The following is a 22,296-nucleotide window of genomic DNA, read 5'->3' as shown; positions in this document are numbered from 1 at the left end:
CTCCCACACTTCCCCTGGCTGGCTCTCCTCCAGCCATGCTGGCTTTTCAGAATCCCCTTTCAGAATCTGCCACAGGGCCTTGGTGCATGCTCTGTACGCAAGCAGCAGCTCTGCCTCCCGCCTTGTTGGCTCACACTCATCCTGCAGCGCTCAGCCCAGGTGTCGCCTCCTCCAGATGCCCTCCCCCACCTTCCCACCTGGCAAATGCCCTCTTAAATCCCCGCACGGCACCCCACACCTGCCCCTTGTGTAGGCCCACTGCAGCCTCACAACACTGCTGCTGTTCTCTATATACCTGCATCCCCTCCACTCAACTATAAGCGCCGTGAAGCAGCCAGCGACTGTGTGTTTTTGGTTTGTCTGATCATCTGATTGCATTTCTTGTTTGTTCACTGTTACATCCCCAGTGCCTGCCATGGTACTTGGCTCGTGAGAATGTCTGTTTTCGGGTGAGACGAGGAGGAGGGAGGGAAATACAAGCGTGCCTCCTCTATAGTGTCCACCTTGGGCTTGGGGAGCTTGGCTGGGGACATGGGACCTTGCAGGTTTCATCTCCACCTCTGACCCCAGCCTCAGCTTCTCCATCTGTGGAATGGGCAGCCTCGAGCAGGTAACTTCCTCTACCCTCCTACCCATGCAGCCCACCCAATTTCCAACAGTCCCCACTAAAGCTTCAGACCCCCCTCCGCCTCCCCCTGCAGAGCTGGGGGAGCTGACAAATCCACCTGCTCACCAAGCACCTGCCACCTTCCGAGGCCACCTGGGGCGGGGGAGGCTGGGAGCTCACCGCTCCTCCCCTTCAGCTCCTGCAGGGCGACACGTGTACAGGGACACCATGGACGCATTTCGCTCGACATACTGCAGTTTCCTTCCGGAAAAGGTGCTTATTTTTTAGTACATCCTAAGTAGGAGCCTGCAAAGTGTGCTATCAGCACTTTCTAAATGGCCTGTTAATGCGCTGGCCAGAGACAGCCATTCCCACGGCCGCGCTCGGAGCGTGCACAGCCAGGCCCGGGCTGTCAGGAGGCACGGGAGCTGGACCCCCACAGATCCGCCTCCGGCCCTCCAGCACACAGGGCTTGGCGACCCTTGGGGACGGGCCCTGCCCGGCAGAACACCGGCTTTGTGGTCGGGCCCGGGTCCGAGTCTCTGCTTGGCCACTTACCGCCTGTGTGGCTTTGGTCTCATCTCTCCAGGCCCTGAGTTTCCTCGTCTATAAAGTGGCCCTGCTAGCTCCCACCCCAAGGCTATTTTGAGGGTGAATCAGGTAATACATGCCAAGTGCCAGGTAACACTGGACTTTTATGGTGCGGTAATGGTATGATGGGCATGTTTTTTAGCAGGTCCTTATTTTTCAGAGCTATCCTTATTTATGGATAGAATTGCACAGCATCAGAATAACCCAATGGTGGTGGAGAGTGAGTGTCTGGCGGAGAGCTGACACTCGCTGATGAGCACGGGGCGGACAGGCCGGCGTCTCTGCTTCTGTGTGGGCTGACACTTTCACACCGGACCCTCACAGGCACCCCGTTGTGCTCGCGCACTCCGCGTGCACTGCCTCCAGCGAGACTGGGGTGGGGGCAGCAGAAAGGCTGCGTAAGCGCCAGGAGCAGGCCGGGGCCTGCGCCCCACGCGGCCCAGCCCTCACTGCGGGTCCGGGGAGGGGCCGGTAGCCCAGATGCCTCAGTGTCGCGGAGCAGGGCAGCTTGTCCCGGCTCTGCAACCAGCCGCCATCGCTCGCCCTGAGTTCCAGTTCCCGGTGTTAAAATGGACAGCAGCCCACCGACCCCCTGCAGCCTGCCGCCGCACCATGGCAGTCACGAGACCGTGTGAGGGCCCACCCCACACAGCAGGGAGCGGCCTGAGGCGCCCACCCCACCGCCGTCCTCAGCAGCGTGAGCGCCCCGTGCAGCCCACTGACCGCCGGGGGGCGGGCTGGCCGCCTGCCTGGCACTGGGGCCCCGAAACTCCCAGGGCAAAAGTCATCTTTGTGGCCAGGACAAAGACGGAGGACAAGAACAGAAACGCTAACAGCCACAGGCGCTCAGGAGCACCCCTGCCACACCTGGCCCCTGCCGAGCTGTGCCTGGCCCCTGCCGCGCCTGGCCTCTGCTGCGCCTGGCCCCTGCTGGGCTGCGCCTGGCCCCTGCCTTGCCTGCCCCCTGCCGGGCTGCGCCTGGCCTCTGCCGCGCCTGGCCCCTGCCGCGCCTGGCCCCTGCTGGGCTGCGCCTGACCCCTGCCTCGCCTGGCCCCTGCCGTGCCTGGCCCCTGCCGTGCCTGGCCCCTGCCGCGCCTGGCCCCTGCCGTGCCTGGCCCCTGCCGCGCCTGGCCCCTGCCGCGCCTGGCCCCTGCTGGGCTGCGCCTGACCCCTGCCGCGCCTGGCCCCTGCCGGGCTGCGCCTGGCCCCTGCCTCGCCTGGCCCCTGCCGTGCCTGGCCCCTGCCGTGCCTGGCCCCTGCCGCGCCTGGCCCCTGCCGGGCTGCGCCTGGCCCCTGCCGCGCCTGGCCCCTGCCGGGCTGCGCCTGGCCCCTGCCGCGCCTGGCCCCTGCCGGGCTGCGCCTGACCCCTGCCTCGCCTGGCCCCTGCCGCGCCTGGCCCCTGCTGGGCTGCGCCTGACCCCTGCCTCGCCTGGCCCCTGCCGCGCCTGGCCCCTGCTGGGCTGCGCCTGACCCCTGCCTCGCCTGGCCCCTGCCGCGCCTGGCCCCTGCCGGGCTGCGCCTGGCCCTTGCCTCGCCTGGCCCCTGCCGGGCTGCGCCTGGCCCTTGCCTCGCCTGGCCCCTGCCTCGCCTGGCCCCTGCCGCGCCTGGCCCCTGCCGGGCTGCGCCTGGCCCTTGCCTCGCCTGGCCCCTGCCGGGCTGCGCCTGGCCCCTGCCTCGCCTGGCCCCTGCCGGGCTGCGCCTGGCCCCTGCCGCGCCTGGCCCCTGCCGGGCTGCGCCTGGCCCCTGCCGCGCCTGGCCCCTGCCGGGCTGCGCCTGGCCCCTGCCGCGCCTGGCCCCTGCCGGGCTGCGCCTGGCCCCTGCCGCGCCTGGCCCCTGCCGGGCTGCGCTTGGCCTCTGCCGGGCTGCGCCTGGCCTCTGCCGCGCCTGGCCCCTGCCGCGCCTGGCCCCTGCCGGGCTGCGCCTGGCCTCTGCCGGGCTGCGCCTGGCCCCTGCCGCGCCTGGCCCCTGCCGGGCTGCGCCTGGCCCCTGCCGGGCTGCGCCTGGCCTCTGCCGCGCCTGGCCCCTGCCGCGCCTGGCCCCTGCCGGGCTGCGCCTGGCCTCTGCCGCGCCTGGCCCCTGCCGGGCTGCGCCTGGCCCCTGCCGCGCCTGGCCCCTGCCGGGCTGCGCCTGGCCCCTGCCGGGCTGCGCCTGGCCCCTGCCGCGCCTGGCCTCTGCCGCGCCTGGCCCCTGCCGGGCTGCGCCTGGCCCCTGCCGCGCCTGGCCCTGCCGGGCTGCGCCTGCAGCTCCTCCACCCTCACCGCCACCGGCCCTCTCGCTGCAGAAGCTGAGCTCAGAGAGAAGCTGAAGCAAGGGGTGCAGACGAGGTGGAGGTCGGGACCCAGGCACCCCGCCCAGCCCTAGCCCTAGCCTCGGGGAGCAGCAGGCCGGCCGCGCCGGGGCGTCCCAGAGGGGCCAGAACCAAGAGTGCCGTGTGCGGAGCCCGTGGCCACAGCAGAGCAAGCCTCTCCAGGCCTCAGTTTCTTTGCCTGTGAAATGGGGTCGGAAAGACTCCAGCACCACAGTGGGCACCAGGGGAATGTGGCACAGGCCGGGGAGGGGCCGCCAGCCCGAAGGTTCCAAGCGGAGCTGAGGCGGCTGTGAGGTAAGTCGGGGCGCGGGGGCGGGAGGTGTGAGGACGAGACAGATCTCTTGGGCTTAGCTAGGCGTTGTGATATTTTTCCCTGGGTTATATTTTTAGATGGACTACTTTCTCTCCCCTCCCCCTGCCTCAGTAGGAGGAGGAACACAGAAATAGCCGGGTGTGCGTGTCTGCGCTGGGCTATATATAGCGGCACAAACCCAGTCACCCAGGGCTTCTCCCACTCTCTGCCCCGGAACAGGACAGGGAGGCGGGTGGCCCTTCCTCCTGTCCACCTGTCCTGGGCCGTGCGCAGCCCCACCAGCTTCCTCCCAGCACCCGCAGCACACACACGCGTGCACACACACGCGTGCACACACGCGCACACAGACACACGTGGCCGGTGGCTCCCCGTGCTGACGCGAGGCGGGCGTTGGGAGAGACCGGCAGGGAGATGGCCCAGGCCCCAGCGGCCTAATGCTCTCGGCCTCGGCCTCGGTCTGCTGGTCTGCAAGCTCAGGGCGTGGCCAGGTCTGCCACCCCTGACACTTCAGCACCTTCAACAGAAGAGAGCTGACCCAAGCACGCCCCCAGCTGCGTCTGAGTCCCCGCTGTCCAGACGGGGACCCGGGCTGGACTGGCCAGGTCACCAGCAAGCCTGTGGCAGAGCCTCCTTCGGGCTCCCACCTCGCCTGCCTGGGTGGCCCTGCATCTGAAAGTGGGCGCATGGCCGGCACCCACCCCGCCGCCGCGAGGGTCCGGCCCGCAGGCGCTGGAGGCCCGTGCCGGGCTTCTGACCCAGGAGCACAGCCACAGCTCCCAAGGGCAGGAAGTGCTTCCGCCCTCGGCCCACGGGGCCAGGGCTCCAGCCCCACGCCAGCCCCGTCCACGTCCCCCTCCGACCTCCCCGGCAGGTCCCCAGGAAACCTGTAGCGCATCCCCACGCCGTGGCGGGCGTCGGCAGCTGCGTCCCCGTGGCCCTGTCGCTGCCCCCTGGGGAGCGGGGATACCAGCCCGGCCTCCTCCCAGGCCGCCCAGTGCTGGCCACACCAGCTGTGGTGACGAGTCGGGGGAAGGGTTCACCCCGTGCCCACCCTCTCCTGATGGGAGCTCCCTCCTGGGTGTCCAGCCTGGTCTGGGGGTGCCTAGTCCAGAGGCAGGTGAGGGAGCTCTGCCGACCTCCCGGCCCAGGACTGGGGAGCACGGGGTTCCACCACGTGGGCTTGGGTGGCAGCTTCCCCATCTGCACCGGCTCTGCACAGAGGAACTTAAATTCTTCGCCTTGCTCAGCCCTGCAATTTCCCACGGTAAGGAGCATTGGTTATTTCATAGACAGAGAAACTGAGGCCCAGGGTGGGGAAGTGGCCTGCCTGGTTCACACAGAAAGGGACAGGCAGTCCTTGTCACAGGTGGAGCCTGCACCTGCCAGACCTGGGAACACCAGGATGTGAGCTGGGAATGTGAACCCCTGAACGGTGCTGCTGCACTGAGGAGAGGGCCGGTGTGAGTGCCCGCACAGCTCGCGGGCAGTGTGCGTGGGAGCGGCCACCCCACCAGCCCGCTCCCATCCCCTAGCTACTGGGTTTTGAGCCCACGTGCAAAACTTCATTTTTCCAGCTGTAAAATTATATATGGTTTGGTAGGTTTAGCTCAGAGCCTCCATCAGCTGAGCACCCAAGGCCAGAGCCACCTCTTGGGACTGTGCACCTTCATGTGGGTCACCAGAAGGACAGGGCCCACGGAGATCTTATTCCCACAGTGTTGACTCTTTGGGCTGCTGGTCCTGTACATGTCCTCCTGAGTGGCATGGGCACCCGTGTCTCTGCCATCAGAGTTCCTGACCCCACCCAGAAGCTAGCGGTGGGTGGGGAGGAAGCCTGCACCCTGCAGTGGCTCACACCACCCCGTGGGATGCTAGCCCTGCCCAACCTGGCCTGGGCGCGGCAGGGCCCAAAGAAGGGAGGAGGAAGGGCTTGGGCCAAAGCCAAAGCCACCACCAGGAGAAAGGGACACGGGCCCTGTCCTCATTGAGGCACCCAGACATTCAGACACTATACAAGAAAAGAATGAGCTTGAGGTTGCTTCGGCCTCTATTCACACACACACACAAAATGAAATTGGACTCTTACCTTATGCCACATGCAAAAACTAACTCGGAATGAGAGAAAGACTTAAATATAAGACCTGAAACTATACTACTCCTAGAAAAAAACATAGGGAGAAGCTTCATGACATTGGATTTGGCAATGACTCTTGGATATGACACCAAAAGTGCAGGCAACAAAAGCAAAAATAGACAAATGGGACCACATCGAACTTAAAAACTTCTGCTTAGCAAAGGAAACAACCAACAGAGTGAAAAGGCAACCTGTGGAATGGAAGAAAATACTGGCAAATCGTACATCTGAAAGGGGTTACTATCTAGAATATACAAAGAACTCCTACAACTCAACAACAGAAATAATCCAATCAAAAGTGAACACAGGACTTAAATAGACATTTCTCCAAGGAAGACATATAAATGGCCAAGAAGCACACGAAAAGATGTCCAGCATCACTGACCATCAGAGAAATGCAAAGAAAAGCCACGATGAGGAATCACCTCGGGCCACAGGACGGCCACTAACAAAAATCCACAAAGCAACAAGTGCTGCCAAGGGTGGGGAGAAACGAGAATCTTCATGCACTGCTGGGGGAATGTATTAACAAAATGGTGCGGCCACCATGGAAAACGGTATGGGCGTTCCGCAAAAAGTTAAAGATAGAATCACCGTGAGATCCTGCACCCCTGCTTCTGGGCATACATATCCGAGGAACTGAAAACGGCGTCTCAAAGACCGGCGCACAGACGGGCCACTGCAGCGCCGCGCAAAGCCGAGAGGGAAGCGCCGACGCCCGTCTGCGGGCGAGCAGAGGACCGGGCACCAGTGCACGCAGGGGACGGGGCCACTCAGCCTCGGGAAGGAAGGCGACCCTGTTCCGTGCCACGGGACAGGAGGCCACGGTGCTGAGTGAAACACGCCAGCCACAGACAAACACAGGAATGCATGACCCACGTATTGTGAGGTGTCCGTTGCAGCCAAACTCTCAGAAACAGGGAGCGGGCGGAGGCTGCCGGCCGCTCGGTGGGAGCAGACCCTCGGCCGTGCAAGACGCCAGTGTCCTGCGAGCAGCAAGGTGTGCACAGCTGACACCACTGCGCCGCCGGGACTGAAAACCGTGGTGATGACACACTTCATGTCACGTGCTCTTGCCACGATAAAAACAAAGAAAGAAAGAAAAAGGAAAATGAGCTTCATCACCACCCTATAAACGAGGAACCGCACTCAGAGGTGAAGTGACGCCCGCAAGTCTCACAGCTGGCCGGCGGCAGTGTGCACTCAAAGCCATCTCGCCTGGCCCCGGGGCCACAGCTCATTCCTTTGAGGGGTGGCCAGGACTGACACGTGGGCACACGGGGCTATGGAGGAGGCAAGCCTTACCACGCGTCTTAAAGCGGGATATTATATTTAACAGGCTTCACAACAAACTAAGGGGCAGGCCCTGGCAGAAAAGGAGGAGGGCCCTCAAACTGGGCTCTTCAGAGAGGTCGGGGCTGTGTCACCTTCCTCAGGAGGCCACCTTCCTCAGGGGAGCCACCTTCCTCAGTGGGGTCACCTTCCTCAGGGGAGCCACCTTCCTCAGTGGGATAACCTTCCTCAGTGGGGTCACCTTCCTCAGGGGGGCCACCTTCCTCAGTGGGGTCACCTTCCTCAGGGGGGCCACCTTCCTCAGTGGGGTCACCTTCCTCAGGGGGGCCACCTTCCTCAGCGGGGCCACCTTCCTCAGTGGGGTCACCTTCCTCAGTGGGGTCACCTTCCTCAGTGGGGCCACCTTCCTCAGTGGGGCCACCTTCCTCAGTGGGGTCACCTTCCTCAGGGGGGCCACCTTCCTCAGTGGGGTCACCTTCCTCAGTGGGGCCACCTTCCTCAGTGGGGTCACCTTCCTCAGGGGGGCCACCTTCCTCAGTGGGGTCACCTTCCTCAGGGGGGCCACCTTCCTCAGGAGGGTCACCTTCCTCAGGGGGGCCACCTTCCTCAGTGGGGTCACCTTCCTCAGGGAGGCCACCTTCCTCAGGGGGGCCACCTTGCTCAGTGGGGTCACCTTCCTCAGGGGGGCCACCTTGCTCAGTGGGGTCACCTTGCTCAGTGGGGTCACCTTCCTCAGGGGGGTCACCTTCCTCAGGGGGGCCACCTTCCTCAGGGGGGTCACCTTCCTCAGTGGGGTCACCTTCCTCAGTGGGGTCACCTTTCTCAGGGGGGTCACCTTCCTCAGTGGGGTCACCTTCCTCAGTGGGGTCACCTTCCTCAGTGGGGTCACCTTCCTCAGGGGGGTCACCTTTCTCAGTGGGGTCACCTTCCTCAGTGGGGTCACCTTCCTCAGGGGGGTCACCTTCCTCAGTGGGGTCACCTTCCTCAGTGGGGTCACCTTCCTCAGGGGGGTCACCTTCCTCAGTGGGGTCACCTTCCTCAGTGGGGTCACCTTTCTCAGGGGGGCCACCTTCCTCAGTGGGGTCACCTTCCTCAGTGGGGTCACCTTTCTCAGGGGGGCCACCTTCCTCAGTGGGGTCACCTTCCTCAGGGGGGCCACCTTGCTCAGTGGGGTCACCTTGCTCAGTGGGGTCACCTTCCTCAGTGGGGCCACCTTCCTCAGTGGGGTCACCTTCCTCAGGGGGCTACCTTCCTCAGTGGGGTCACCTTTCTCAGGGGGGCCACCTTCCTCAGTGGGGCCACCTTCCTCAGTGGGGTCACCTTTCTCAGGGGGGCCACCTTCCTCAGCGGGGTCACCTTCCTCAGGAGGGGCCTCTTCCCTGCCCGCTGCCTGGTGGTGACAGACTTGCCTGGTGCAGGCATTTCAGGCACTGCCTCTGCACTGCCCAGGAGTGTGAGCAATGCCCATCCTGCCAGGTGCCCGTCCCTCACGACCATGCCACAGGCCACCCGCTTAGGGCCTGCTGAGAACTGGAGCCCACCCAGTTCCCAGCCAGGCCAGAGAGCAAAGCCTCCTCTCAGGGCTGGGATGGGAGTGGGTGCGGTAGACAGGGACCTGCGCAATGGTCACTCCCAGAGGAGGACTTCCTGTGGCCCTTCCCGCCTCAGTCCTGGCCCCCCTCCCAGCACTGCGGGAGGGGCCTGAGTGAGGGCAGCCCCAGCCCCAGCTGGGGATCAGAGGCGCTGATGGGAGCCCACGGTATCCACTCCCTCCGTCTGACCGGCAGGCCCTGCCCTCTGGGTCCTGCTCCCTCACCTGGAACGGAGGTCTCCCTGTTCCCTCTGCAGCCCTCAGGAGGGAGAGGGAGGAGCCGAGGAGACAAAAGCTCGGGTGGGCGCCTTCCCTTTCTACTGAATCCAGACTGCTGGGTTCTAACCCTGCGCTGCCACTTAAGGACTGTGTAACTTCGGGCAAATTATTACACTTAACCTCTCCGAGCTTCAGTCCCTCCTGTAAAAACAGCCTATGGGCTGTGGTGAAAATGAAATAAATAAATGGTGTAAAATGCTTAGAGCAGTGGCTGGCACACAGCGGGCAGGGCTGAAGCAGGGGCCGTGTTCCCGGTGGGGTGCTGCCACCCCATTTCACGGGCTGTTTGGTGGTCTGGGCTCGGCCAAATATGTGCAAGACCTTCTGCAAACTGGAACCCAGCCCTGTGACTGCTACACGTCCCTTCTCTGTAACCCTCCTTCCTGCAAGGCTGCAGGCTGCCCCACGCCCCCAGGAGCCCAGCCGGCACTGGGGGCTTCGGTGAAGGGGGAGGCGAGGCGAGCAGGGGGAGGCGAGGCGAGCACTTGCAGCGTGGGGCTGAGGGAGGGGCTGTGAGGGAGCCCCAAGGGCTGAGCTGGGCTGAGGCCAGGCTTAGGGAGCCACAGCAGATGCTCAGGCAATGGGGAGACACTGAGGGTTCTTGAAGAGAGGAGGGGAATGGAACAGGCAGAGCTAGCCTCAGGCCCAGACCCAACTGCCCAAGAGAATCCAGAGCTAGGGGAGCTGGAAGCTGGGGGGCTATGGCCCAGCGCCTACCCCACCCTCCCAGCCACATGGTCTTTGCCCTGGGCCCCAGCATCGCCCTATGCAGACAGAGGGTCTTCCTGCCTGGAACTGGCCAGCCCCTGACCCAGGTCCAGCACCTGACCTCCATCCTGCAGACTCTGGTCTGCCTTGGGTTGCAGAGATGGGTGGGCAGACGCAGCTCTCACTCCTCGAGGAAACCCGCTCCTTCTCGGGGACTCTGTGCTGCTTTGCTCCTGTGCACAGCATGAATCTCGAAACTGATATTTCCCTTTTCATCCCGACCATCAGGAATCACAGGGCCAAATATTCAGCCCGACATCAGACCCTATGTGTCCATGTTCTAATGTTTTCCAAGCCTTTTCTTCCTATTGCATCCCAGTTTCCCCTGGCTTGGATTGTCTATCTTGGTACCATACTTATGCTTAGAAGCTCTCTCAATTACTTGACGGAATAAGGCAGGTGCACATATATAAACAGTTAATGTGAAAATGGTAACCCCCATCCCCATCCATTCATCCACCCCCACCGGGCTGTCCTCAGGTGATAGGAAACTCGGGGCTGAGGTCTGGGGGGCGTGGGGTTGCGGTGGGTGGGGAAAGCTGCAGCAAGCTCCAGCCCGTCCCTGTCCTGGCTCTGGCATTAGTTACACATATGAGCTGGGGGCGCCTTGCTCTCTTCCTAGAATACCCTGCAGCTGCTAATGACCACTTTGACTAGGATTTGCCGAGAGCCTGCGAGCCAAGCATCACTCCTGCCACGGTAAATAAACACCCCATTCACTTCTCTAACAGCCCTGCCACATGGGTTCTACTATCACTTTCCCTTTATCAAATGGGGAAACTGAGACACAGAGAGCTTAAGTAACATGTCTAAGGCCACAGAGCTGGTAAGTACTGGAGCTGGAATTCACAGCATACTGTCTGATGCCACAAACTCGGTTCCTAACAGCTACCATACAGCCTCGGGGACTCAGGTGTCAGAAAGGACATCTGATGGGCAGGGGGACCTCCACGTGCCTTCCCAACCCTGAGACTGAGAGATCCGGCCCCTGCCTCCCGCACCCATGCGGGGCTGACCCTGCCTCTCTGCCCCTCTGTGTCTAGACTGGCCAGGCTCTCCCCTTCCCTTAGCTGCATAAGCAGGCATTGGGCCTGGGGGAGGAGGGCGGATACTTGACTCCACAAGCAGCAGGGGAGGACGGGCCGGCAAAGCACCACCAGACACTCTGGAGTAGCACAGCAGGGAGGATAAAAGCTGGACTTTGGCATCAGAGTGGCCTGGGACCCCTCTGAGCCCCAGCCCCCACGTTGTGGGCACGGCAAGGCAGTTCAGTGGAGGTGATGTGTACCCAATGCCTCCCTCTGGCCTGGCCACAGCAGGGCTGGAGAATGACAGCTGGGGCAGGGTCTTGGCCCTGGTGGCCTTGAGGGGCTGTCCTGGGACTGCCCACTGAGCAAAACCAGAGCTAGGCCCCACTGGCCCTGCTCACCACCCGCATCAGAATCCTGCCCCACAGCTGCCTAGCTATGTGACCTTGGGCAGGTCACTATGCTCCTCTGGCCTCTATTTCCTTAGCTGCAGAATGCAGATAACAAAGAATGATCATTTACTCGTGCATACAACGTCTGAACCACTAATTACTTTTATTATTCCAGGGCACTGTGCAGCCCCTGACCCCCCTCCACCCTAGCAGACAGGCTGGGGTCGGGAGCCGGGCAGGATCAGGGGAGGCATGTGCAGAGAACAGGCTGGGCCTGGGCACCAGGCTCCAATGTGGAAGCCACCCCCAGGTGCCAATGCTGTAGGAGGTGTCAGAGAGCCGCCCCACTGCCCTAGTTTCCCCGAGAGTTTCCTTGCTGCAGTGGGGGAACATCAGAACACAGAGGCACATGCACAGGCATGTCTGTCCAGGCCCATGCGCGTCCCCTGCCCAGGACAGGCAGAGCCTGGCCCTAGAGCCATACCCACTCCTGGTCCCTGCGGGCCCTCAGGGACACAGGACGCAGGGGCTTCAATCCCAGCTCTGCCTCCTCTGCGACTTGGGTCAACTCGCCTTCCCCGTGGGGGCCTCCACTTTGCATATGCAAACAGGAATAAGGACGCCCTCTCCTGCCAGAGGGATAAATGATGCTCCACGTGTGAAGAGCCTGTGTGGGCACGTGCCAGTTCCTGCTCCTCTCCTCTCTCCCCTCCCGGCCCAGCCCCAGCGCTGCGCTGCACTGCGGTGCTGCTGCCCTGCACCCTGCCTCAGCCTCCTTAGGCTCCGAGACTTCACCCCTCTGTGCCACCTCCACCCAGGTGGCTGAGCGTGCCTGTCACCAAAGCAGGGACGAGCTCTCTCACCCATGCCCAGTCCCTGCTGCCCAGCCGTGTTCACGCCCAGAGGGAGGCAGCGGGAAAGACGCTGGGGCCGCTGGGCTGGAGGCAGGGACCCAGACGTCAGCCCGAGCTGGCTCCACGAGCAGGTCCCGTCTGAAGACCTCTCCTGCTCCCCTGACGACATCCCTTCGAGGAGGCAGCGGCCCATCTGCCACACAGGACAGAAGTAGGAGAAACCAGGAATGCGCCCCAGGCCACCCAGCTCCCAAGTGCGACAGCAACAGAGCCCAGGCGGCCTGGCTGCTAAGCAAACCACCCGGGCGTTCGGGACCAGAGAGCCGCGCGGCGGTGGGTCTCCCTCTGTGTTGGGCTGGCCGAGGTGAAAACCAAAGGAACAGCCGTGTTTGAAGCAGACACTCTCTGACCTGTTAAAGCTAAAACTTTAGTGCCCAAGTATAGGATGTCATTTAGGGAACTAGCCTAACACCCACCCCCACTGTTCTGTTCCCCTGTTTTAGGAATGAGGGTAGCTCTGGCTTGGGTTGGCATCTCCGGCCCACACGCAAAGCCAGGCCAGTAAGCTCTGGTGGCGAAGACGGGGTGGCCGTGGGTGCCCAGCAGATACACCCATCCAAGCAGACCCCTGCCCCGGGCCTCCTGGGCAGGGCCAGGCGGACCCCGTTCCCTTCTGGAGGCCCTCACAGGTGTGGTCCCCGCAGAAGGTGCCTGCCCCTCAGGCCCACATGCGGCTTCATCTGCAGCAGGGCACCTGGCCGGGGCTGGCCACAAGCCTCACCTTGCTTTGCCTGCAGGCGGAGCCCACGTGCCCCATGCGACCTGCAGCTCCCCGGCCTGCGCTCTGACAGGTGCTGCCACTGTAGCCTCGGCTCCCAGATCCACACGATGCCTCCTTCCCAGGCTGCTGGCCCGGCACGCACACCGGGCTCCGATCCAGCACACAGTTTCTTCCAAAGATTTCACGGGGCCGTCCCACGAGTCATAAATGACGGCCGTGCTCATTGCTGTGCCCAGGTGTTCCGGTTGGCCCTTCCTGCTGGCTGCGCTCGGCCTCACAGCCCGGAACCCGCCCTCCAGCTCTCATCCCTGCCATGAGTCCTGCCTCTGCGGGCTCCCCCGAGTCTCCTGCCCAAGACTCCAGGCCTCTCTGGCATACAGTGGCCACCCAAACTCCCCCCACCCCGGCCCCGGTCGGTGAGACAAGTGCCTGGAACTTGTTCTCCTGAACCAAGTGGGCGGGGAGGCAGCCAAGGGCGGTTGCTGCGGGGCGGCTCTCCAAGAAGGCAGACTCTGAGGGGGCTGTCAGGGCGGGGTGTGGAGGAGAGGGGGTGAGTCCATGCCCAGGATGGAGGGACGTGCCCCAGAGAGAGAACCCGAGAGACCAAGCCAGGAGGCTCCTCCCACAGACCCGCTGGCTGCAGTGCCTGGTCCACACAGCGTGTCCCTCCCTTCGCCATGGTCTGGGGGCCTGGCCAGGGGACATGGGGGCCACCGGCATGACCTCCAACCACATCCCTCCCATCAGGAGGACCCAGACTGGGGAGCCATTTGTAAGGAGAGCGATGGGACCATGGGACCCGGGGTGGGGACCTAGACCAAATCCTACCTCAACACCAAGGTCTGTCCCCCTGCCTGCCCCGGCTTCCCCACCTCTACAAAGTGAACACATTTCGCCCGCTCATAGGCTGGTGTTGCTAAGATTAATGAGCTGATTAAAGTATGAAAAAGGTTTCTTTCAGACTTAAAAAGAGATGATCAATCGTGACAAATTAATATCAATTAGCACCCCTCCTCCAGGCAGTATGCCTGGATTGGGACCGCTAAGTACAGTGTCTCCTCTCTCGCATGCTAGCGGGGTGTCTGAGCTGCCAGGGGCTGCACTTCTTGATCCTAGCGTCCTTCAGACTCCTTCCCAGGCTCTGCTGCAAAACAACTGATGTGTGTTTAAACGCTTATTGAGCACCACAGTGTGCCAGGCTCTCTGTACTTGGCCCTCCACACGCGACACAGTGCTCAGGAGGACGCACTAGGGTCCCCTTTCACAGATAAGGAAACTGGGGCAGTGTCTGAAGAGAGAGGCCCAAACCCTAAGTCACGGTCTCAGTTAGCCCTTCTCCTGGGTGAGCTGGCCGGGCCAGAGGAGGGTGGGCCGCCCACCCAGGCACCCAGGGGAGGGTGCCACCCTCTTCTGGGCCTCGCGAGCATGGAGACAGGGCTGACGCGGCAGACGCACCTGCCCCCACACGCCCGACCAGATGGAAACTAGAAGCCCTCCCAGAACCCTCCACGGGCAAGCCGCCTTGGAACTGAGGTTGGAGGAGACAGCAGAGCCTCGGAGGGAATCTGGGCAGAGGGCATGTGTCTGCCCCAGAGACCTGCGGGTCTGCCTTGCCGCCTCCTCTAACAATGTTCCCAGGCACGGGAGTCGCGTCCCCAAAATGCTTTCTCATCACAGACCACAGCCGGGCCCCCAAGGCCAGAGCCCGACCACCAGAGCACCCCAGCCTCATCTGGTGCACTGGCCTGGCCCCACGGGCAGTCCACCCACCGAGGCCCACAGCTCTGCTCCCTCCTTCATGAGGGGCCTCCAGGGTCCCCAGGGAGCTCGGCCAGCACCCACAACCCTGACCCTGCCAACCAGGGAGCCACCTTCCTCCTTTCTGCTGGAAGCCAACTCCCAAACTTCCTCACCCCTTCCTCTCACAGGGTCAGCAGCGCCCCCAGGAACATGGTAGGGAGGGGCCCCCAGCAGAAGGAGAGGAGGAAGAGGCCGCAGAGAGGGAGACAGAGCCCCTGAAACTGCCCCATCCACAGCACACACAGGGCCGCTCACCTCGCTAGACAGGGGCTCAGGCTCCTCGGCCAGACACCTGCAGAGAGACAGCAGGGAGGGGGAGACAACAGTCAGACCAGGCCACAGACCCACCTTGCAATCCACCCCACCCAGTTTCTGCCCACCCTGGGCTCCCCATGCCCGGCGGCAGATGGAGCAGGAGGAGACCTGGACCCTGCCATATTCATTCCACAGAGTCGAGGCTGCACTTCTGTTCAGACTCGGGGATCACACTTGTAATCCTAGCACTGTGGGAGGCCGAGCTGGGAGGATCCCTTGAGCTCAGGAGTTCGAGACCAGCCTGAGCAAGAGTGAGACCCCATCTCTACTAAAATTAGAAAAAATTAGCCAGGCATGGTGATGCATGCCTGTAGTCCCAGCCACGTGGGAGGCTGAGGCAAAAAGATCGCTTGAGCCCAGGAGTTTGAGGCTGCTGTGAGCTACAATGACAACACTGCACTCTAGCCAGGTGACAGAGTGAGACTCTGTCTTATTAAAAACAAAAAACAAACAAACAACAACAACAAAAAAAGACTGCCCTTTCTGAAAGCAAGGGCCTGGGCTGCAGCAGGCTGGGATTCAGGAGGCTCCCTGACGTGGGCCAAGGATAGCAGCCCCACCGACCTGAGCGAGCCGGCCTGCAGCAGAAGGCACAGTTCTCTGGCCCCTGGACACACAGGGCTGAACCTCACATCCTCCTCCTGGGGCCACATGTGCCTCACGGGCCCAAGGAGCCCAGAGGAGCTGTCAGGGAGGGCGCACCCAGGCCTGACCTCCACCTCTGCCTGGAACCCTTCCTGGGTCCTGCCTCAGTGTTGTCGCTGGATCCCGCTGTGAGCCTCACTGTGCCTTGATTTGCCTATTGGCACAGGCAGGTGCAAACACAGCTTGGGGCCCGCCCTTGAGTCTCTGATCAGTGCCCAGAGTGGGGCTGAGAATCTGAATTCCCAGCAAGCTCCCGGGTGACGCTGGTGCTGCCATTTGGGGATCACACTGAGAACTGCTGGTCTTGAAGATGTGTCCAGCCTCCAAGCACAAAGCCCACACCCTCGGGTGGCTCACAGGCTAGCTGGGCCCACGTACATGCTAGCACACACACACAGCTGGCTCATGGCGACCACAGCAGGCAACGTGGCTCCCAAACACCAAGGGGAGCTGATGGGGCAGGCTTGGGGCTGTGAGGTCAGGGGAGGCTTCCTAAAGGAGGTGAGGGCCTAAATCACCATTTTTATACATTGTAGTCTCATTATACTCGCAATACGTGAAAGTGTTCTCTTTAAAGAGCTTCAAATACAGAAATCTGCAGATTTCTAAATCTAAACGCACTCCCATTCCCGGTCACCTCTCTAGAAGTGCTGACTGCCAGCCTCTGGTGTGCACTGTTTGCTGTGTGTCCGCACACGCTCAGGGCTGTGTGCCAAGGAGAACGGCCTATGTTCTGGTGTGGAACATGCTCCTCCCTTCACAAGAGATTTTGCATACCTTTCCATGGCCGCGCACAGCAGTCATCATTGCTTTTACTCCCTGAGCTCCTACTATGTGCCAGACACTGGGTTGAGCACTTTACTTATTAATCCATCTAATCTTCTTAACAACTCCCCAAGACAGGTGCTACTTTGATCCTAATTTTGTAGACGAGAAACCAAAGCCAGGATCCAAAGCCTGTGCTCCCAGCAAACCCTGTCAGTCTCACCCCAGCACACCCGAACCTCCCATCCCCAGCCCCTCCGGCCCGACTCGGAGCAGCCTCCTTCTGCTCCGGCTCCCTGAGCCCACGCTGGCCCAGACTCGCACAGCAGCAAGGACCGGGTGAATCAGAGCCTGTCGCCACCCTGCCATGGCAGGGCGTTTCCACGCCACAGAGCCAAGTCCTTGCAAAACCTGCAGGACCCTGCCCGCCTCCCTGAGCCCCTCCACCACAAGCTGCCTCCCTCCCGCACCGGCCAGTCCCAGGTCTTTGCCCTTGCCGCTCCTTCTGCCGGAATGTTCTTCCACCAGACACTTCTGCCATTCCATGCAAATGAGCCCTCCCTTACGGTCCCAGATAAAATGCCACTCCAGATAAAACGCCCCACACCAGTCTCACCCAGTTTCTTAGCATCCCCGCCTGACACGACCTTGCCTGTGCATCTTGCTCTCCTCTGTCCCTCCTTGCAACGGAAACTCCGTACGGCGGGAGGGACCGTGTCCACTCTGTTCACCTCGGTGTTCACCCCATGCTACCTGCAGTGCTTGGCACCCAGGAGACAGTCAGCAAATATTTCTTGAATGAATGAGTGAATGAGTGAATGAATGAATGGGCAGGGCCAGCTCTGTCAGGATCCAAAGCCTGTGCTCTCAGCCCTGCCCAAGCGGAGTGGGAAGGCGCCAGAGGGCGCCCGGCGGGCAGGGACAGGGATGCGGCGGGGCTGAGAGCCGGCAGGGCTGCCCCAGGCCCGCCCTGCCCCGCAGGCCCCGCCCACGGGTCCGGTTCTCACACCTGCCACCTGCCCCATTCGCCAGGGAGCCTTGGGGGCAGCCAGCAGCTGAGTGCGGCTTGGCGGCGGTGGGGGCCAGGACGCCTGCCAACAGCTGGCGCTGCCGGGCAGCCCAGTAATCACGTTAGCCAGCGGAAATTGGTCCAGGGAGTTTTTCCCTTCGCCTCCCATTCTCCTTCTCCTCCCTTGCCCCCGAGCTCAAGACTCAGAAGATTGATCTCTGCCTGAAACGGAGGAGATAACTCGATATAATGAACTCCACCGGCCCTCTTGCTGTTTGGAGCTTTTAACATTTAAAAGGGCTAGGGACAAAAAAGCTCATCGTCAGGGCCCTCTGGGGCGGCTCCTCCCCTCAGAAGCCCCAGCCCTTCTCAAGCCCCTCACCAACACCCCCTCTGCCTCCTGCCCGCTTCTTTCACCCTTGGGATGCCTTGATGAATGAAGGTTGAAAATATCCCCCTTCTCTTGCAGGTTTTAAAAATAATTTTGGTGAGGTCAGGGTTGGGTCCTCCCATCACCCTGCCTCCCACGGCTGCCCGGCTGCCCCGCAGCTCGCCCCAGAGTCCCCAGCCAGCCTGAGGGTAGCAGGGTGGCTCAGACCCCATTCTGAAAGTGTCTCAGGGGAGCAGTGGGGGCTCCTGCCCACGGAGGTGCCACAGAGACAGCTCCCACCCCTGCAACGGCTCTATTAGGAGCCGCCTAACGACATGCAACGGCAGCACAGCTCCCGCTGGGCCTGAGGTGCTCCCTGCTCACTAGAGGTCCCTGTCTCCCCTACACATCAGCCCCCTGGCAGCCCCTCCAGCCTGGTGCTCCTGGACTTTGTGCCCTGCACGCATTCACATATTCAATCGACATTTATTAAGTACCTACCGTGTCAGGCGCTGGGCTGAGAGCTGGAGACCTAGGGGACCTCCAACCCTCTGATTCCTGCCCTCAGTGGCCTCAAAGCCTGGTGGCAGAGGCAGCTATCAATCAATGGTCACACATGGGTGGCTAGGGGGGACACTGGCCTGAAAGCTTTAAAGAAAAGGCCAAGAGCCGCAAGAGTGTGGACAGTGTCCAGCAGCAGAGATGTGCAGGGCAGGCATGAGACTGCCAGGCACCAGGTGGGGTGCAGGGCTGTGGGCACTATGGAGAGGGTCTGCCCTCAGGAGCATGCCGCCCCATCAGGCCCCTCCCCTGGTGTTCTCTGTCTGCAGAGGGAGGCCAGACCCTAAAGTCACTTACCTGGCATCCAAGGCCTTTCCTACACTGACCTGTGCCCGCAAGACTCCCTTGTCTTCAGCCTTCCCCTTCAAGGTGCAGCTCAAATGTTGCCTCCGTGGCCTCCGGGCAGGAGTTGCTGCCTGCTCTGGGCTCCTCCCCACCCGGCACCGCCCCCACTAGCCTGTGGCTGGATGTTACAGGCCCACTTGCCCAAGCAGGCCATGCCGAGCTGCCTCAGTACCTGAGGCCCTGCTCAGAGCCGAGAGTGTGTGCCAAAGAGAAGAAAGCAGCTGGGGACATGCTCAGCAGGTTTGGACTCAGAGCAGCGTGGGCTAGAGCGTCAGGGAGAGCCATCTGAAGGAGTAGGTCAGGGCTCGGGGCTTTGAATAACTGAGGATTTGGACAACGAACCGTGAGTCCAGGGCAGCTGGGACAGAGGCTCAGAAAAGGCCTGTGGAGGTGGCCCCCAAAGACTGAGGCCTGCCCAAACTGATCTCTAGCCCACAACCCCCACAAAGGCAAGTCAGAGAGGGGGAAACTGAGGCTCGGGGAAGACAGCTGCTTCCACTGGGCTCTGCAGCCAGGCCCCAGCGACAGGAAGGACACTGCCAACGCGGAGGAGCTTGCAGTATCCACTCACACCCATCTGCTGGGGTCCAGGCATGCCCAGAGCCCTCCCACCTTCCCCGAGAGCACCGAGCACCAGAGGTCAGACAGCCACCACGCCACGGGGCCAGGGAGGGGAGCCTGGAGGAGGAGCCTGAACTAGGCAGGGAGGCAAGAGACACCTGGCGTGTGCCTCCAAGCAGATGCTTGCTGGCTAGGAAGAGCACTCCAGGCAGGGGTGTCCTGGCAAAGTCCCAGAAGGGCCCTACTAGATCTGCTTCTTGGCCTTGCAGACTTGTGGCCTGGCTGAGCTCCTGGGACATGGCTCAGCCCACCCAAGCCTGAGCCTTTAAGGAACCAGCCCCCACCCCGCCCACACTACAGTGTCTGAAAGGTGTTGGGAAACTCCCAGAACAGCCCTGGCCCGTCTCACTTCTTCCATCCTCTGCCTTCGGGCCCTCGAGACCCACCCTGCCCCTTGGGTTGAGGATCCAGCAGAGGCTCCGGCCCCAGGAAGGGCCCTGACCACCCCTCCCAGGGACCCTCCAGAGCCTACACTGGAGGCCCGGGAGGCCTGGCCTCCTGCTTCTGCTGACAGGCCGCTTCCGGCCTCGGTTCCCGGCGTAGGCTCGGGGCTGCAGGTCTGCGGGCATGAGGGACACTGGAGGCGCAGGAAGCTCAGCGAACCAGCCCCTGCCTCGCTCTGGGGCTGCAGCCGGTCCCCACGCAGACCCAGGAAGCCTGGCCTACATGTGGAAGCACAGGCTTCCCCAGGCCTCCTCCGAAACCAGAGAGGAGAGGGCCGGAGGGAGCCTGGGCTCAGAGGGAGGGGAGGCAGCCTGGCAGGGGAGAGGGCCTTGGGCCGTCCCAGTGGGCAGGGCCTCCAGTGCCAGGAAAACAGTGCCAGCCAGCCCACCCAAGCAGAGGAGTGGGGCCTCTGCTGGTTACTGGTAAGAGGAGACGTGGGGGGAGGAGCTGCTCTAGGTCCAAGAGGACCTGGCCGAGGGCCTGTCCCTGCCCCTGCCCCTGCACCCCACAGCTCTGAGAGGCAGAGGTGCAGCAGGCAAGGCCTGGCAGGGACTCCTGGGGCGGGCGCATCAGCCCGCCGACCTCCCAGCAGCTCTCCCAGCTGGGCATCGCATCCCCTTTGGCTAAGGCTCAGGGCTGGCCGGGCGGAGGCCCACCCGGGACACACAGCTAACTCGCGGCAAAGGGAGGCTCCGAGGCCGGCGCTGGTAACCAGACACAAACGCTGCGCCTCGTCTAGTGTGCAGGAGCCACAGGGGAGCATCAGCCCGCCTGACCACGAGAAAAAGCTGGACGATCTGCAAAACCACAGCTTTCACTCAGCCGTCAGTCAGAGAGCTGAGGTCACAAGGCAACCAGGGGAGCCAAACCCCAAAGGGGGCAGGCTGCTGAGGAGAGCGTGACGCAGGCCGGGCCTCTGCCACCGCTGGCAGGCCAGGAACCCTGGCAGCCAAGTGCGCCTGGCGTCCCTGCACACACCCTCATGGGGCCTGGAGGCACGGCGGGAAAATGAGTGGAACCCCTCAGTGGGACTCGGGCTGGGCCCCCAGCCCACTGCTCCACCTCTCCTCCTTAGAAATGGACACAGGGGCCGGGCGCGGTGGCTCACGCCTGTAATCCTAGCTCTCTGAGAGGCCGAGGCGGAGGATTGCTCGAGGTCAGGAGTTCAAAACCAGCCTGAGCAAGAGCGAGACCAGTCTCTACTATAAACAGAAAGAAATTAATTGGCCAACTAATATATATAGAAAAAATTAGCTGGCATGGTGGCGCATGCCTGTAGTCCCAGCTACTCGGGAGGCTGAGGCAGGAGGATCACCTGAGCCCAGGAGTTTGAGGTTGCTGTGAGCTAGGCTGACGCCACGGCACTCACTCTAGCCTGGGCAACAAAGTGAGACTCTGTCTCAAAAAAAAAAAAAAAAAAAGAAACAAAGAAACGGACATAGGACCCAGTGGGGAAGGTGGGAGGGGTGAGCTGACTGGTGACTGTGGGGAGGGGCAGAGCCTGCCCACCCCAGCCTCCCTGTGGCCTCAGCTCCCTCTGCTACCCACACGTGCCCCTCAGCCTCCCCTGCTGGGAGGCGCCTCCCTGAGGAGATTCGGGCAGCCTCCCCCCTGCTCCCCCATCCGTGTCACCTCCAGCACCCCCACCAGGCACTCACTCTGCCTGGCACCAGAGCAGGGCAGAGGGGCCGAGGGCAGCACTCGCCTCCCTCTGCAAAAGGACAGCGTGACTCCCTGCGCCCCACCAGGGCGGAGGCTAGAGGGAGCAGATCCTTGGTGGCAGGGCTGTCAGAGCCCAGGCTTCCTGGCCTCAGGCTGTGCCCTGTGCCTTTCTTAAAGGACAGGGGGGCCCCAAGGAGCTCAGTCTACAGAAGGCCAGAGGGTTTGCCCTGTCCCTTCCCAAGACAGAATCTGCTCTGAGCACAGAGTGGGGCTGCGGTGATTTTGTTTTGCTCTCCTTTAAGAACCTTTAGACCAAACGTCCTCAAACTATGGGCCTGCGGCCACATGCGGGTGTTTTTGCCGTTTGTTTTTTTACTTCAAAATAAGATATGTGCATAGGAATTTGTTCATAGGTTTTTTAAACTATAGTCCGGCCCTCCAACAGTCTGAGGGACAGTGAACTGGCCCCCTGTTTAAAAAGTTTGAGGACCCCTGCTTTAGACAGGCAAATTACAGTCCAATATAAAAGCAAAAGCAAAAAACGTGAGTTAGGTGCTGCTCAGGGCGATATTCTCCTGTGAACCGGCAAGTGGGGAGGGCTTCAGGGATGCGGGGGGAGGCTGCAGATTTGCCTCCTAGCTGGGGGCATAGACAGAACTGGAAAAGGCGCTGCTGGGAGCCAGAGTGGGGGGCATTCTCCCATTCAGCCATAAAAGATGGGGTTCAGGGGCTCACGTGTGAGCACTGGGAGCCTGGGAGCAACTGGGTGGCCCTCCCAGGCTTTATGCATTGATCCGCCACTCCAATCAACAAGTGCTTC

The 22,296-nt window shown here is 62.0% G+C and overlaps 1 protein-coding gene across 2 annotated transcripts in view; it reads right to left on the bottom strand.

Moving 5' to 3' along the window:
- The window catches only part of LINGO1 (leucine rich repeat and Ig domain containing 1), a 163,180-nt gene that overhangs the window by 94,720 nt on the left and 46,164 nt on the right, over positions 1 to 22,296 (bottom strand). For both annotated transcript variants that reach the window (XM_012735392.2, XM_020286095.2), the window contains exon 2: positions 14,995 to 15,031. The gene's annotated coding sequence lies outside the window, so the exon portion shown is untranslated. The remainder of the gene's footprint in view (positions 1 to 14,994; positions 15,032 to 22,296) is intronic.

This window comes from Microcebus murinus, chromosome 6, assembly GCF_040939455.1.
Source record: "Microcebus murinus isolate Inina chromosome 6, M.murinus_Inina_mat1.0, whole genome shotgun sequence".
NCBI lineage: Eukaryota > Metazoa > Chordata > Mammalia > Primates > Cheirogaleidae > Microcebus > Microcebus murinus.
Note: the sequence above shows the minus strand (reverse complement) of the source record. Positions and strands in the feature narration are given on the sequence as shown.